We start from the raw sequence: 14,766 nt of genomic DNA, 5'->3' as shown, positions 1-14,766 counted from the left end.
GAAGTCTTGCAGGCATGTCATGATGAGCCCACCGCCGGTCATCTCGGCTATGCTCGAACTTTGGCTCGCATTCAAAAGAGTTTTTACTGGCCCAAACTTGCGGCGGCAGTGCGCCACTATGTACGAACGTGCCACGATTGCCAGCGACGGAAAATACCGTCTGTAAGGCCAGCTGGTTTACTGCAGCCTGTCCAAGTGCCCAGACTTCCATTCGAGCAGGTTGGCATGGACTTGCTGGGCCCTTTTCCAACTTCCTCCTCGGGCAACCGGTGGATAATAGTCGCTACCGATTACCTCACGCGATATGCTGAAACAAAGGCCCTCGAACGAGGCACGGCAGCCGAAGCAGCGAAATTTTTCATCGAGCGCATCGTCCTCAGGCACGGCGCCCCGTCAGTTGTCATAACGGACCGAGGCACAGCTTTCACGGCCAAGCTGCTGGAATCCGTCATGCAGCTGAGTGGCACTACCCACCGCAAATCCACCGCCTACCATCCACAGACGAATGGCCTGACCGAACGTCTCAACAAAACTCTCGCCGACATGCTGTCTATGTACGTGGACGTTGAACATCGGTCTTGGGATGACATCCTACCGTACGTCACATTCGCGTACAATACGGCACAACAAGAGACAACGCGCATGACGCCCTTCTCTCTGTTGTATGGCCGCGAGGTGTCCACCATGCTAGAGGCCATGTTGCCCCATGACGGTCGTGACTCCGAAGCTGGTACCGAGGACTTTACTCAGCGCGCCGAAGAAGCACGGCAGCTTGCGCGACTGCGCATCCGGAACCAGCAAGGCCGAGACGCTCGGCGTTACAATCACCGCCACCGAGTAGTGACCTTCGAACCGGACGACATGGTGTGGGTGTGGACTCCGATTCGACGCCGAGGGCTTTCCGAGAAACTGCTAAAGCAGTACTTCGGTCCGTACAGAGTGGTCCGTCAGCTCAGTGACGTCACATACGAACTTCTTCCAGACGGCTCTTCTACTTCTCATCGCCGCCAGCAGAAGCCCGAAGTCGTCCACGTCGTGCGAATGAAGCCGTACTTTTCGCGCGAGCACCGCTAGCAGCCTACCGCCACGCCATAACCACATGCTTCTTGTGACCGTTCATTTTCGCACCATCCTTGCTTACTAACTGCTTATTTTCTGCCATGTTCTTGTGAACTGCTTTTCTTACCTTCTTTTCTTGCGCATGCATCGGGTCGATGTTTTTTCTTTAGGGAGGGGGGTAATGATACGTTTCCACAAGCAGCCACTAGGCGGCTGCTCTTCGCAAGTCGCGTGCACCGCCGAGTGAAAGAAGAAGAAGATCGGTTCCGGCTTCCTCTGGGTGCTCTTGGCTTGTTCTCCGGTGCCGTCCACGTCAACCATTAAAGCGTTTCGGTTACGAGCCCCAACGGCTACGTAACAATATCAGCCCGTCTTTTTTTTTTCTTTAAGCAAATGAAAAGTAACCGAGTGACAAGAATGGACATTTCTAAACGTACACAAGGTACAGTAAACCGAGAAATGCAACCTGGCCTCTTAAGTGTGCATGATCTTCTTCTAAGCGTGTTTAGCTCAAACTTCTCTGCACACGATCAAGTCGACGAAGGTGCTACGCTGCTATTTCTTCATATAATACTGCAGATGTAACTGAATTTAACAGTTAATCAAGGGCAAAAATAACAATGCTGCTTACCTTTTATGCCAAAAGTCTGCCATATGCTCCGATTCCAACTGGCGCCATCGCACGTGACTCCGTCGACAAAAAGGCCAGCCTGCTTGCACAACAGTGTTCTCTCGAGAACAATCTTCGCAAGGACGTTTGCTTTAACGTTGCTTTTCGGTGCAAAAGTACTTAAGACTTCTGTCCATTTACCTGCAAAGAAAGCAGAGGCAGAAAGCAAATTTTATGGCACAAAATTCTTGCTACGAGCTTCCATGCACACAAAGAGTGTTTCTAGAAATGGTGAAGAAAAGGATGCAGCTTCTCATAGCAAATTATCTTTGAAGGGCTGGAATATAAACACCAAACCATGGTTAGTTAGTTCACCAGTAGAACTTTCTGGACTGAAATTTCCTAAACCTGCAAACCCCCCCACTGAACCTGCCACAAATGGGGTTTACCGTAAAAACCCAAATATTATACGGACCCGCATATAATACGAGGTGCGGTTTGAAGGTAGCAAAAATGGAAAAAAAAAGTTTTCGCATATAATGCGAGCAAGGGAAATTTTTTGAAAGCCTTTATTTTCATTGCACTTTGCGCTCTTCATGTCTAGTCGTCGTTCGTGGAACTTTCTTCAGAAAAGCCCTTGTCGGACATATCTTCCCATAAGAACTCATCTTCACGTCCCGTCGAGTGCATTTGAGATGCCACATTTCTTGAAAGAGCGACTTGCAAGCTCCTCAGGGATGCTGGCCCAATCATCCGCGATCCAGCCTAAAAGGATCGCTGGAGAGGCCCGCTTCAGTCGCCCGGAAGGAGTTACTTTGGGGTCTCCCGACCTCATCCACTCAAGGTAACACCGTTTGACGGCATCCTTAAATGGCTTTTATACAAACGTCCAGCACTTGTACCTGGGATGTCATCCCTCCTGGAAGGACGACGAGTTCGGTGCGTGATTCGTGCAGTAGCCTCTTCACTGACTCGGCCAAGTGGCAGCGAAAAGCATCCAACACAAGCAGTAGTCGAAGCCCCAGCAGTGCTCCTGGCCAATGGCACCACATAGACTTGACCCAGTCAAGCACTTAAGTTTCGTATATCCAAGCTTTGTCCTGACATCGGACAACAACGTTCTTCGGTGGCTTCTCACCTTTAGGCAGCGTCTTTCATTTAAACACGATATAGGGCGGAAGCTTGTGGCCATCTGCAGTGCAGGTCAGCATTACGGTTGCCCGCGTTTTTTCATTCCCGGTCAACTGCACACAAACCTGCTTACCGCCTTTTCCGTGCACTGTGAGCGCTGACGGCATGTCAAGACAGACAGGAGCCTGGTCTGCATTCCCAGTTTGGCCCAGCTGGAAATTGAGACTCCTCCGTAGCGATATTACATGCCGCTGGAAAGCCACAAGCTGTTCCTCGTAACTTTCGGGAAGTTTCTGCGAGATGGAAATTTGCCAACGCAACGAAAATCTAGCGCGGTGCATAAAACGAGACACCCAGTGTTTGCTTGCCTCTTCGCGGAATGCCTTTATCCGTGCCAATCTCTCTTGCTTTAGCTTGGAGCAGCTCAATGTTTACTGCCAAGTGCACTGCACGCTGTTCTTGCACGAAGGCGACGAGATCCTGCTCAATCTCCGGAAACACTCCACTTTTTTGTCCCCGAAAACTATTTCTCTTGCCGCTGCATACAAATAAGGCTTCCTTCTGTTTTCTCTAGCCACGCATGCTGCCTTCATATAATACGAGGTAGCAATTTTACATTGCAAAATTTGCAACAAAACCTCGTATTATATTTGGGTTTTTACGGTAAGTACCCGTACATCCGTACATTTCAGTAATAAAGTATTAAGAATGTAGTCATACTTGAAGCCGTTACATCTATGTGTTCCGAAAGCTTCATCTCGTCAAAGACGATATGCCATACCAGGAACACTTGTCCATCATCTGTGTCTCCTCCCGCAGTGCCGCAAAAACCTTCTCGTTGAAGCCATGCGTGGCTTTCTTGACGCAGGTGCGGCTTGGTAGCGTTGTGACGTACCCGCCTGTCGGGGGTCAGTCACAAAGCAACACAATTGTTGTTGCTATCTACGGGTTCTGCTGAAGCGAGGAGAATTGAGCCAACACACAACGCCTCCGAGTCAACCTAATTTATTCACACTCTCTGCCTGAAGGTGAAACTGGGAGTTGCGCTCACGGCTGTCTTGTATCAGGCGTCGCGGTGCAGTCCGGCCAACAGGTGCCTCGCTCTCGGCTGCTCTGGCAGGGTGGCGCTCAGGCTGGTGGCGGTCCCACGTTTCGGTGACTATGACGGGTGGTGGCGTCGGGCTTCTCGGGCGTCTCGGCTGGCGGTCAGTTTGCTGCGGATGCCCTCGGGTCCGGCCTCACCGACTACAGACCAGCGCGATCTCCTCCCGTCCACTTCGCCCGTCACTGCTCGTTCTCTTCTTTGTCTCCTCTGTCTCCAACGCGTCTCCTTGAGGACTCTCTTTCCTTCGGTGTCCTCCTCGCCCAACGGTTTTTCGCCGTCGCTGCTCCGCCGATTTTTCCACGAAGCCGCGAAGGCTGGCGGCCCCGTTGGGGATGTGTCAAAGGGGATCAGGTGTCCCTCGGAGGGCAACGATTCCCCTAAACCAGCGCCTCGCCTCCTCTGCTGGGAGCCCTCCTGGTGCTAACTTGCCGGCCTCCCTCGCCACCTCGAGCCATTAGTAAGGCCGTTGCGTTGCAAGACACTGCGGGCCTCTGGGCCCGCGAACTCCGGGAAACTGTTTGTGCCGCGAGCGTTCCGGCCTACCCTCGGCGCCGCAGGGTGCCGGCCACTTCGCGAACGCGGGGCTCATGTTTAGCCGAAGACGCACTCCTCTCGAACTTGACATATTTATGAGGGTCACGGCTGTCCTCTCTCTTCTCGCATCAGAACCCGGGGTGGTCTCTTCCAAGAACCGCGGCTTGGTCACGCGACCACGGCATTCGAAAACTCGGCCGTCAACGGACAAAGCGCGTCTTCCTCCAGCAGCGGAAAAGAGCAGCTGCTCGGGGAGCCAGTCTGTACTTTCCAAGGGCCTGGGGCCCTCTTTTCTTTTTGGTTAACTTCCCTTAATAAAGACCCAACTCCTAGCCTTCTCCGAGTCCACAGCCCGTACCTCGCAACAAGGCCGTCTGCAGGCGTGCATGCGCGCACACACAAACGCACAAACATGCCTGTCTCTGCGCCAAAGCGGGGGGGGAGTTAGGGACGCGCTGCAAAACGGGCCGCAGGGATGCGTGCGGTTGCGCTGGGCTCCCCGCGCGGCCTCTCCTCTTTTGCCCTCTGGCTACTTCGCACGTCTTTCTGCTGCGCCCGCCGCATTCCACACAACTGCCTTCGCTGACGGGGCAGGGCGATAATTTTGAAGGCAGACACAGTGTCTCTGGTGTTAGTCGGTGGAGAGAGTTCTTTTGGGCCATGCCTAGGCCTCCCGTACACAGTCCTTCACAGCGTCAGGATCTGGTATCACCTTAGGTGTTCGTATAGCTTGGGACTTCGCATACGCATCAGTATGCATTCTGGAAGGCATTCATTAGTGTACTTCATGCTGTTTTTTGTTTCCCTTCTGGCGGCTTCAAAGCATGCCGTATGGCAGCCTGTTGCTTGCTTGGGAGGCCCTTAATTTTTTCTGAAAGGACATGTTCAGGCAGCTGCTTGTTTTTCGCCTTCATTTCACTCACACTAATCTTAGCTTTTTGCAGTTTCATTCTCAATTTGCGCAGTGACCGTTGAATCGTAGAGGTTTTCATTTTCTTCACAGTTCTTTTGCACCTTCTTCGTGATAGTTGACTTAAAATAAAGCTTTTGCTGGTACTTGCAATGAACACATGCAGTGCCTGCATTTTTTACCAGGAGAGCTCACTTTTTAGAAAAGAAATTTCCGTTAAGTGACGGACATTCTCCAGCCACAGGCTTTACGCCTACTCCAGGGCACAAATGCTGCACACTGATGTGAAATATCAATGCTTCTCATAAGCAGGTGTCACAACATCTTGTTCCAGCAATTTCTTTTCGTTTATGTACACTTCAGCAACAGGGACTGCTTCAGCTGTTCTTGAATCGGCACGTACGTCAGTTTTCACCAGAAGAAGTTCCTGTTCAGGCGAAGACGACGATGAACTTCTGACCGTTGTATGGAGTGGCATTGCCATCGCTATTGTGTGTGCTCTCGGTGCTCGACCCCTGTGTCTACGGACCGCCGTCACCCAGTACCTCTGCATCCCAGTACCCATCTTACATTTTATATATATATGTGTGTGTGTGTGTGTGTGTGTGTGTGTGTGTGTGCGCGCGTGCGTGCGTGCGTGCGTGCGCACGTGTGTGTGTGTAAATGAATAAACTGCAGTTCAGAACAAACCTCCAAAAGCCATACCAGTGTTACAAGGGGCAGTGTTGGGTGTGGGTTGTCTTTAGTGGGACGCCCATCAATGAAATGAACTGAGCATACCTGCAAGAAATATGTCTGAAGGTCACATTAACTTCTGACAACCAGTGCGAGCGGACTACATCAAACATCAAAATTACAAGGAAGTATGTAATATGGTCATTCTAACTAAACATGTAATGTGGTCATTTCATGCAACTGTTCAGGCATTCCCTTCTCCTTTGTGCTCTTCAAAAATATTTCACCATAATATTTTCTCAATGCATATTTGAGAAGTTTTGTTTTCCATAAACTGGGGCACACAGTCAAGCTCTTTGTCTTGATGAACGCTTCCTGGCAACACTCATCCCAGCACCACGGGGCGTTTTTACGTAGCAGCCTGAAAAATGGTTGTGCCACCGTTGCTGGGTGGGGAAGGAACTTGCCGTAGAAATTGACGACTCCCAGGAACGACTGCAGCTGCTGCCTGTTGTTAGGGGCTGGAGCCTTGAGGAGTGCGTCAACCTTCTCCGTCGTTGCCGAGATGCCTTGTGCACTGATTCTGTATCCCGAGGTAGCGAAGGTCCTGTTGGAAAAACGAGCGCTTCTCTTTCTTGACACGAACGCCTCTTTCAAGAAGTCGTTTTATCACAGCTTCCAGATTGGTGAAATGCTCTTCGTCACTGTTACCAGTGACCAGAATGTCGTCTAGGTAGCATCAAACGCCGTGCAAGCCCTTCAGCATGGTGTCAATTATTCTTTGGAAAATCCCAGGTGCGGACGAAATTCCAAACGCGAGTCGATTAACAACAAACAATCCTTTTTGCGTATTTAACGTGAGGTATTGTTTTGAGGACTCAGACATCACCACTTGCTGATAGGCCCGGCTGAGATCAATCTTCGAGAAATGCTTACCCCCCCGACAAGGCTGTGAACAGGTCGTCCACCTTTGGTAATGGGTAATGGTCGACGTCAAGGCACGGGTAAACGGTCGTCTTGTAGTCGCCGCAAATCCGTATGCTACCATCTTGCTTGATTACGGGTACCGCAGGCGTAGTGTATTCTGACGTCATAACCGGCGATATAATTCCCAGTTGTTCCATTTTGGCCAATTCAGCGTCGAAAGCTTTTTGCAACGCGAACGGAACATTCCTGGCTTTTAGGAATCTCGGCTTCATACCAGGTTTAAGAAAATGTTCGGCGCGCTCTTCCGTTTTCGTGCCTAACTCGTCTTTGAAAAGGGGTTGGTACTTCGCCAGCAATGTGTCAAGCCTCTTTTTAACGGTGATATGAGTAGGAGTGTCTGACCTTGTAATGTTGTTCAGGTTCCAGATTTTCGCCCACTCCAGCCGGACGGCGCAGAGCCACTCCCGGCCCAGTAGAGGTGGTCCCTTGTGGTCTACGACGTAGGCTCTTGTGTAGGTACGAAGTTTAACTGTAGTAGGCACCAGTACAGCCGAAGGAAAGAGCTGACGGAACTGTGTCTTTGACATGACAGAAACAGCTGCTCCCGTGTCCAACTCCATGTTCACCAAGACGCCGTTGATGGTCATCAGTACCGTGACAGGGTCGCACTGAGCTGCCGACACGCCGTTAAGACTGAGGGTCGAAGCTTTCCGAGACACAACTGTCAGCATCTTCACATTCTTTTAAAGCGAAAGCTTTACTACTTGCACTTTCAGCCTTTGGCGTGGCGCGGCGGTGCCACCACCACCGGCGCCTAACGCCTGCGCTCTCCGCTAGGAGCGCAACAGGTGCTTTGTGACGTCACGTCGAAGAGAAGGGCGACCGACTCACGCCGTCGCAAGCCGCGACGGTACCACCACGGCGTGGCCTCCACAATCGAAGCGCGCTTTTGAGCAACGACGCGCGCCGCCGCCGGAGTAGATCGCGGCGGCCACGACCACGGGCGCCTAACTCCTGCGCTCTCCCTTAGGAGCGTGATTGTGGCGTTACGCTGAAGAGATTTAGGCTCGACTCACTTCTCTAGAAAGCAGTAGCTGTGCCAACCACCAGCGCCTTAACATTGCTTCGCGGCGATGCCGCCTACCACTAGGGAGGCTCTTCTTAATGCGCGTAAAAGAGAGCGGCGAGCTACAGAGACAGAGGAAGAGCGTGAAACAAGACTCGCGAAGCGACGTGCCCAGTATGCGGCTCGGCGAGAACGTGCGAGCTACATAGATTAGCCAAGTGATCACCACAGCAGCACCAAGGTATACAACAAGTTTCACACAAGCACCACAACAGCACGACTATCATGTGAGCGAGGGCGTAGCCATGGGTATTGCTTTCGCGATTTCCCGGCTTAACCAAGTTGAGCCACAGCCATTTTTTCACTTGCTTTTTCTTGGAAAAAGTCTTACCACTGCTTCTGCAGGCTCTCTGGATATGCCCCTTTTTGTTGCAACTGAAACAGGTGGCGTCCAAGTGAGGGCATTCTTCACTCATGTGTTTTGGCGAACCACAGCGAAAACAGCTTTTGCGTGTTTTCTGCGCTTCAGCCTGCACCTTGTACACATCGCTGACTGCGGCGTCTGTGCCGCGTGCTTCAGCAGCACTCTTCTTAGCCGCTTCCATTGCAAAAGCCCTCTCCACCACTTTCGGGAACGTAAGCTTGCTATCTTCCGTGAAAAGCACTCGCTGAATGTCTTCTCGTAGCAGGCCACACACGAAGCGGTCCCGAAGGGAACTCGTCAAGGGCGCTTCCAAACTCGCACGTTTGCGACAGTTTACGAAGCTCGGCAGCATAACTAGATACGGACTCGCCTTCTCGTTGACACCTCCGGTAAAACTTGGCCCGTTCTCTAATGATGGACGGCTTCGGGGACAGGTGGTTGCTCAAAACTTTCTTGAGGACTTCGAAACTTTTCGTAGAAGGCAGGTCTGGAGCAGTTAATGACTTCAACAACCCGTAGGTCTTCGGACCGATAATGCTCAAAAAGGCGTGTACCTTGTCGCCGTCGGGTATTCCGTTGACAATCAGGAACGCCGTAAGCCGCTCTTCGTACGAAGCCCAATCGCTGGCGGACTCGTCGAAGGGTTCCAGTTGGCCCAGTCGCCCAGCTAAGTGCGTCCCTGCTGCCTCGGCCCCAGTCATGACGACAGTCACCGGCTCCGCACACTGCAAAAAAGATAGTCTTCTTAACCGAGTGAAATTCGGAAACACTTGCCTTCCAATGAAGAACGCCGTCTTCTATCCCGTCCTCGTCGCCAGTTGTTGTGATGCGTGGTTCATCAGACGCGCGCGTTCATGCAAAGGAGCAGACAAGTTTCCAGGGGCAAACGCGGCGTTTATTCCCGCATGTTCGTCGGTGCGTGGCTGGCCGAGAATAACCCACCCGGAGGTTGCGGCCCACACCTTTATTAGTTTTTTGGCGCGCATGCGCATTAGCGACGGCGGTGGCGATAGCCGGACACCACATACTCTCAGATTAACATTGAATGCAAGGTGACTGAAACGATACTGGCAAACCAAAACCTCCCGCCAGACCATGTAGGGAAATTCATTTGAACAGCAGCTCGAGCACGCGATCACTGACGACAGCCGGCATTACAGGTACTGTCAACAACGACCCGAGCAACCGTAGTTTCACTTTTATCCTGTGTACTCGCCCTAGCCGATGAGCCAAGGTTGAAGTCTTTCCCCTGTTGGTTAGTGATCCAGTGCTGTCAAATCAACTTGTTCTCTCCTTGCGGAGATCTGTGCATCGCAAAAGGCCTAGTACACGGACAATCTTTGTGAAGTTGAGGCCCGTGTGTTTCGCAAACAGATATGTTCCAAGCCTTCAGATCTGCTTTGCAGTTCTTGCAACTGAATGCGGAACATGTCTTGCCTCTACTTTTCTCCATTTTGGCCGCAAAGCATAGCGGATACAGCGGCGAAGTTAGCAGCCCGCAGGAACCAGCTGCATTTGCCTGCTATGCAGAAGGCCACTTGTGTCGTGGCAGCGGTGGCGCTGCGAGTGTCAACTAGGCGAACTGCTCTCTGTAAACGGTCTGTAGTGCTGAGTGCAAGGAAATTTTGAAATTTTTTGTTCGGTGCTCATGTACTGGCTTTGCGCTACCGAACTAAGAGGCAAGCTGTGAGCGACGACGCATAAACGAAAAATGAGCAATGAAAGGAAGCACGGAGCAACATGTACAAAATAAAAAGTGGTAGGGGTTTAATGTAGTTAAACCGAGTAGACATGCAAACACATGCATTCAGCCTGGTTGGCTCATGGTTTTGCTTGCACATTGAAGAGTGCGGCTGTCTAAAATGGAACATTGTCACAGATTCTTGCTAAAGTACGCTGATAGGCCTTCGAATATCCATGGGACAGCGCCAGGCCTGAGTTTCAGCTCCTCACGTTGCAGTGACACTGTCTCACGCAGTGACACAGGCCGGCCGGTCGCTAGGGTTTGTGAAGTCGAAAGGCTGAGAGGATAAGGCTTGCCATTGTGTTGCATGGAGATGTATAACCTGTCCTCTCGTACTTCTACCGTCTGTATACTTTCGGTGCCCTTGCGACCGCATCCAGTTAGGTGGTTAAGCCTCCCATAACGGGAGCCCAACTTCTGGCACCATGTCAGGCCGAGAGTCTGAACAAAGAGTGCTTTATTAGCACTGAGTGCTTCCCACGCTTCGAAGTCATGGCACCGTTACTCATCGCTACCGCTCGTGGGAGCCCCTGGCAGCTATCCTACTATTATTACAGCAGGCAGGAACCCATTTATAATATGCTTTTACTGTAAGAGGCAGCACCTGTTTCCGTTGTGGTTTAGAGAGTTGAACAGTGGACGCACTGCAGCCATGAGTCTGGAAATGAGACCACATACTTCCAGTCTAGGATGGGACATCCCATGGCCTCATTTTCAGTTCATGTGCGAACTAACTTTCGGGAGGTGAATTAGCAGCTTGGTATGAGATCTACCAGTTCTAACGCTTCATCACAACTTCATCACGAAAAAAAAGCACGCGGAAAAGAATGGGCACTCGAAGAAAAGCGTCTCAGCCTTGAGCAGGCGTGCCTAGCTGTAGAGAGGCTCAAGGCTGAGCAACGAAGGGGGGAGTGGGAGGCAGAACAGGAGGAGAAGATTGAAGAGCGGCGACTCAGACTACAAGAAGCTGCCAATCGGCAAAGGCTCCTCGAGATGGAGCTCCAAGACAGAGCCCAAGAAAGGGAGCTATGGGTACAGGAGGCTGCTGCACTCTGGCAGCAATGAGAATGGAAACAACTGGCCCGTGCAGAGGAACGCCAGCTATTTTTATCTCGGCAACAAGCTCTGATCAGCCTAGTGGAGCAACTGTTCAAAAAATAAAGTTTAATTTTCATGCATCTTGAAAACATTTCACTGTTAAAATTTTTGTGTATTATCATCACTGACTTTCACAGTGACATAATGAACACATGAAAGAACGTATTTTAATTATTGTGTAAAGGTGCGCATTCGGAGCACAGGTCAGTGGTCGTTGATCAAAGAGCATTATGACAGGCACACTCCTAGGAGTCACGAGCCAGGGGTAGGTTCTCGACCATGTAAGAGAAAGAAAGTGGAGAATGCCGTTGTTGTCCGCATAGCCGTATTGTACACGTAGGTTACAAAACGAAGTACTTTGTCCCAGTTTTGAGCGGATGTTATCAACGTACATGGCGAGCATGTCACTGAGTGTGCGGTTGGACCGCTCAGCCATGCCATTGGTTTGGGGGTGATAGGTACTGGTACAGTGATGAATGATTTGGCATTCCTTTGCAGCACCGCAATGACTTCCGATAGAAAAACATGACCACGGTCACTGAGCAGTTCTTCTTTCTGGGAGCCTTGAAGAAGAATAAGACGGTCGAGGATGAAAGAAGCAACATCCTGTGCGGTGGCAGATTGGAGAGGCGACGTTTCTACATAGCGGCTGAGGTGGTCAACAGCCACGATGACCCAGCGAGTGTTAGCCGAACTGGTTGGAAGCGGGCCGCAAAGATCAATGCTGACGCGGTCAAAAGGGTGGCCAGGGCAGGGTAACAGCTGTAATGGAGCGGTGTCATGGTGGGGAAGGCTCTTGCAACATTGGCAGGCTGTACATGACCCCACTGTACTGGCATATGAAGTGGTAGATACTGTGTCAGTAGTATTGCAGATGCAGGCGAGCATACGTTTTCAATACAATGGCATGGCCGCATTGTGGATGTGGCGGTGGCGACGAATCACCAACAGCCACTTCCGCTTGAACGGCTGCCGGTCATTCCCATTACAGTTGTAATGTTTGAAGAGGCAAGTCTTGTTATTTAATTATCTCCAAATACTGTTAGCCCTTGCGGGCTGTTACAGGGTGGGAATGGTATAGTCAGTCAATACAACACAGTTCCAGCTCTTTTACAAAAGTTTCAAGTGAACAAGTTTTGTTGAATACGTGTCGGTCAAGGTTATTCCATTCTATAATGGTTTTAGGCAGAAACGAAAACTTATACACATCAACTCTCGGCATGTATGACATAACTGCGAAGGAATGGTTAGTACGCGATGACAGTCTTCCGGGTGGTCGCAAGTACAAGGTAGAATCCAGATTGAACATATTGTGATAAAGCTGATAAAAAAACTTTAGCCTAGCAATTTTTCTGCGAATAGCCAATGTTGGTAACTGTGCTCGTAATAGAAGCTCTGATACGGACTGCATTCTTCGGTAAGATGAAAATGTAAACCTTGCTGTCAATATAAAAATATAAAATATAACCCTTGCTGCGAAAATATAAACCTTGCTGCCAAATATACCACCGCACACACCATATTTGTTATGGACAACAATAAATGAGCAAGTGCAAATGCATGTTCAAAATGCGTGTTCTGGCGTGCAGACAAGAATAGGGAAGTTAAGGAACTCGTCAAGATACAATCGCAAAGAAATGCACTCTGACACGGTGGCTGGCAAATGTGTTTTGTTTTTACTATTGTTGCTAATGAGAGGAAATGATTGATGTCACGAGTTTAGGGAGTGGTAATTGGCTATAAACAAAGTAGAAGTAAAAGCAACCATGCTGCCTAGTGAGAATAAACCCACAACCTTGTCTACTTTGTTTAGAGCTAATTACCACTTTCTAGACATGCGAGATGAATTATTTGGCCTCTTTAATGAGACTGCGATGTTAAAGCCTCAGGAAGTCTAGTTTTTACTATTAATTCTAGCACTTAAGTATCTATCTGTAACTTTAAAAGAGTACTCGTTCAATCTGTTGCACTGCAACGAAAAAAAAAAAAAAGGCAACTAAAGCTGATCACAGAAAAAGTGCTCCGGTCTCTGGCCTTAGATATTCATGCAGAGATGGTGGCCACGTACCAAAGAACATGCTCACTTGGTTTCCATAAAGGCATGTGTGACAAAGAAGAATGGCCTGAGGGGCGAGTACGTTCTGAAGCAACAATTTTTGATTTTTCTTATAATCAAGAAAGGCAAACAAGCCTATTGCCCTTCCAAATCCCCACTCCACAGCCTGCCGAACAGCGCTCATTCCTCGGTTGAATGCCTGTTGCTGCTGGCTTAGTGTGGAGCCGCCATATGGCCACATGAGGAGGGGACGCAATGGATAGGCGGGATCACCATAAATCGTGAAGGTGGAGCCTCGCACCAAATCCACAAGCTTTCCGTAGAGGCCACTGTCACGAAGGATACCTGAGAAATATGGTAACTAATATGAAGACGTGTGAGGAATACAACAATGAAATTCTTAGCTGTGAAACTAGCACATTCAGTAAAATGAAATTTAACCTAAGGAAGAATGTTATTGAGTGCTATTTGTAGACTTTTATCTACTAGGGTAGGTGCATAATATGCAACAAAACGTACTGTGTCTTGCCATGTTATAGCAAACATCTGCTGCACAAAAAAAGAACATATTAAAAGAAGGAAGGGGGCACATAATACAACATGCACATAGGATTATCTCAAGTGCATCCACGCCATACTTCCCATATAAAACTGGCACAAGACTTCCCTTTAATGCTAATAATGCTACTTGCTACTTGATATGGTAATGCTACTTGATATGGAACTGATATGGATATGATATGATATGATATGATATGATTGGAACTCAAAAAGCATTGATGACTGCAAAGACTTTGGTGCTGTGGAAACCATAGGTGATATTTTTTTTAACTTTTTCTGGTAAATTTAAAGAAATTGACTTTTCATTTTCTTTGTAGAAACTGATAACTAATAATAACGTAAAAAAAAAAGGATAACCACATGCCACCGGTGCAAATCGAACTCAAAATGTCTGAAGTATGCATCTGGTGGCCTTACCAAACTGTGCTCTGGTGATGGCTGTCTTTCCTTCCCTTCACAAAGCATTGGTTTATTTTTGCTATAGTCCATTTAGCACTATAAAATATGACACAACGAAAAAAAAACAACGAAGACACGACAGGGCAATATTTCCTGTCTTCCTTGGTGAACAAGAAGCATGTGCGTATTACTTCCACATCGAATACATGCAAAAGCACACAGCTCTGCTTAGTACCACTCCCCATTCAAAATGCATATCTTAGCCCTTATATAAAGTAAGTGGAGAAAGGCACGAATGTTTAATTCTCTACCTTTGTTGACATGACATTATTTGATAGCTTTTAGTCTCTGCAGCAAAATTATTCACTGCAATGAATGCCTAATATATACTGGTCTGAGTGATACTCTCCAACAACAAATAGATGTTTTCACAACCCATGCAAGACTGCTTAATAGCTATACATCCA

The 14,766-nt window shown here is 49.2% G+C and overlaps 2 pseudogenes across 1 annotated transcript in view; one reads left to right on the top strand and one right to left on the bottom strand.

The window, feature by feature from the left end:
- Positions 1-14,766, top strand: part of LOC149369651 (uncharacterized) — a 194,032-nt pseudogene that overhangs the window by 70,275 nt on the left and 108,991 nt on the right. The window lies entirely within an intron of this gene.
- LOC149369656 (uncharacterized) lies at positions 6,060-11,719 on the bottom strand (annotated as a pseudogene).

Source organism: Amblyomma mixtum, chromosome 1, assembly GCF_055824585.1.
Source record: "Amblyomma mixtum isolate Tamu chromosome 1, ASM5582458v1, whole genome shotgun sequence".
NCBI lineage: Eukaryota > Metazoa > Arthropoda > Arachnida > Ixodida > Ixodidae > Amblyomma > Amblyomma mixtum.
The sequence above is the reverse complement of the archived record's forward strand: the minus strand, read 5'-3'. Positions and strand labels throughout refer to the sequence as shown.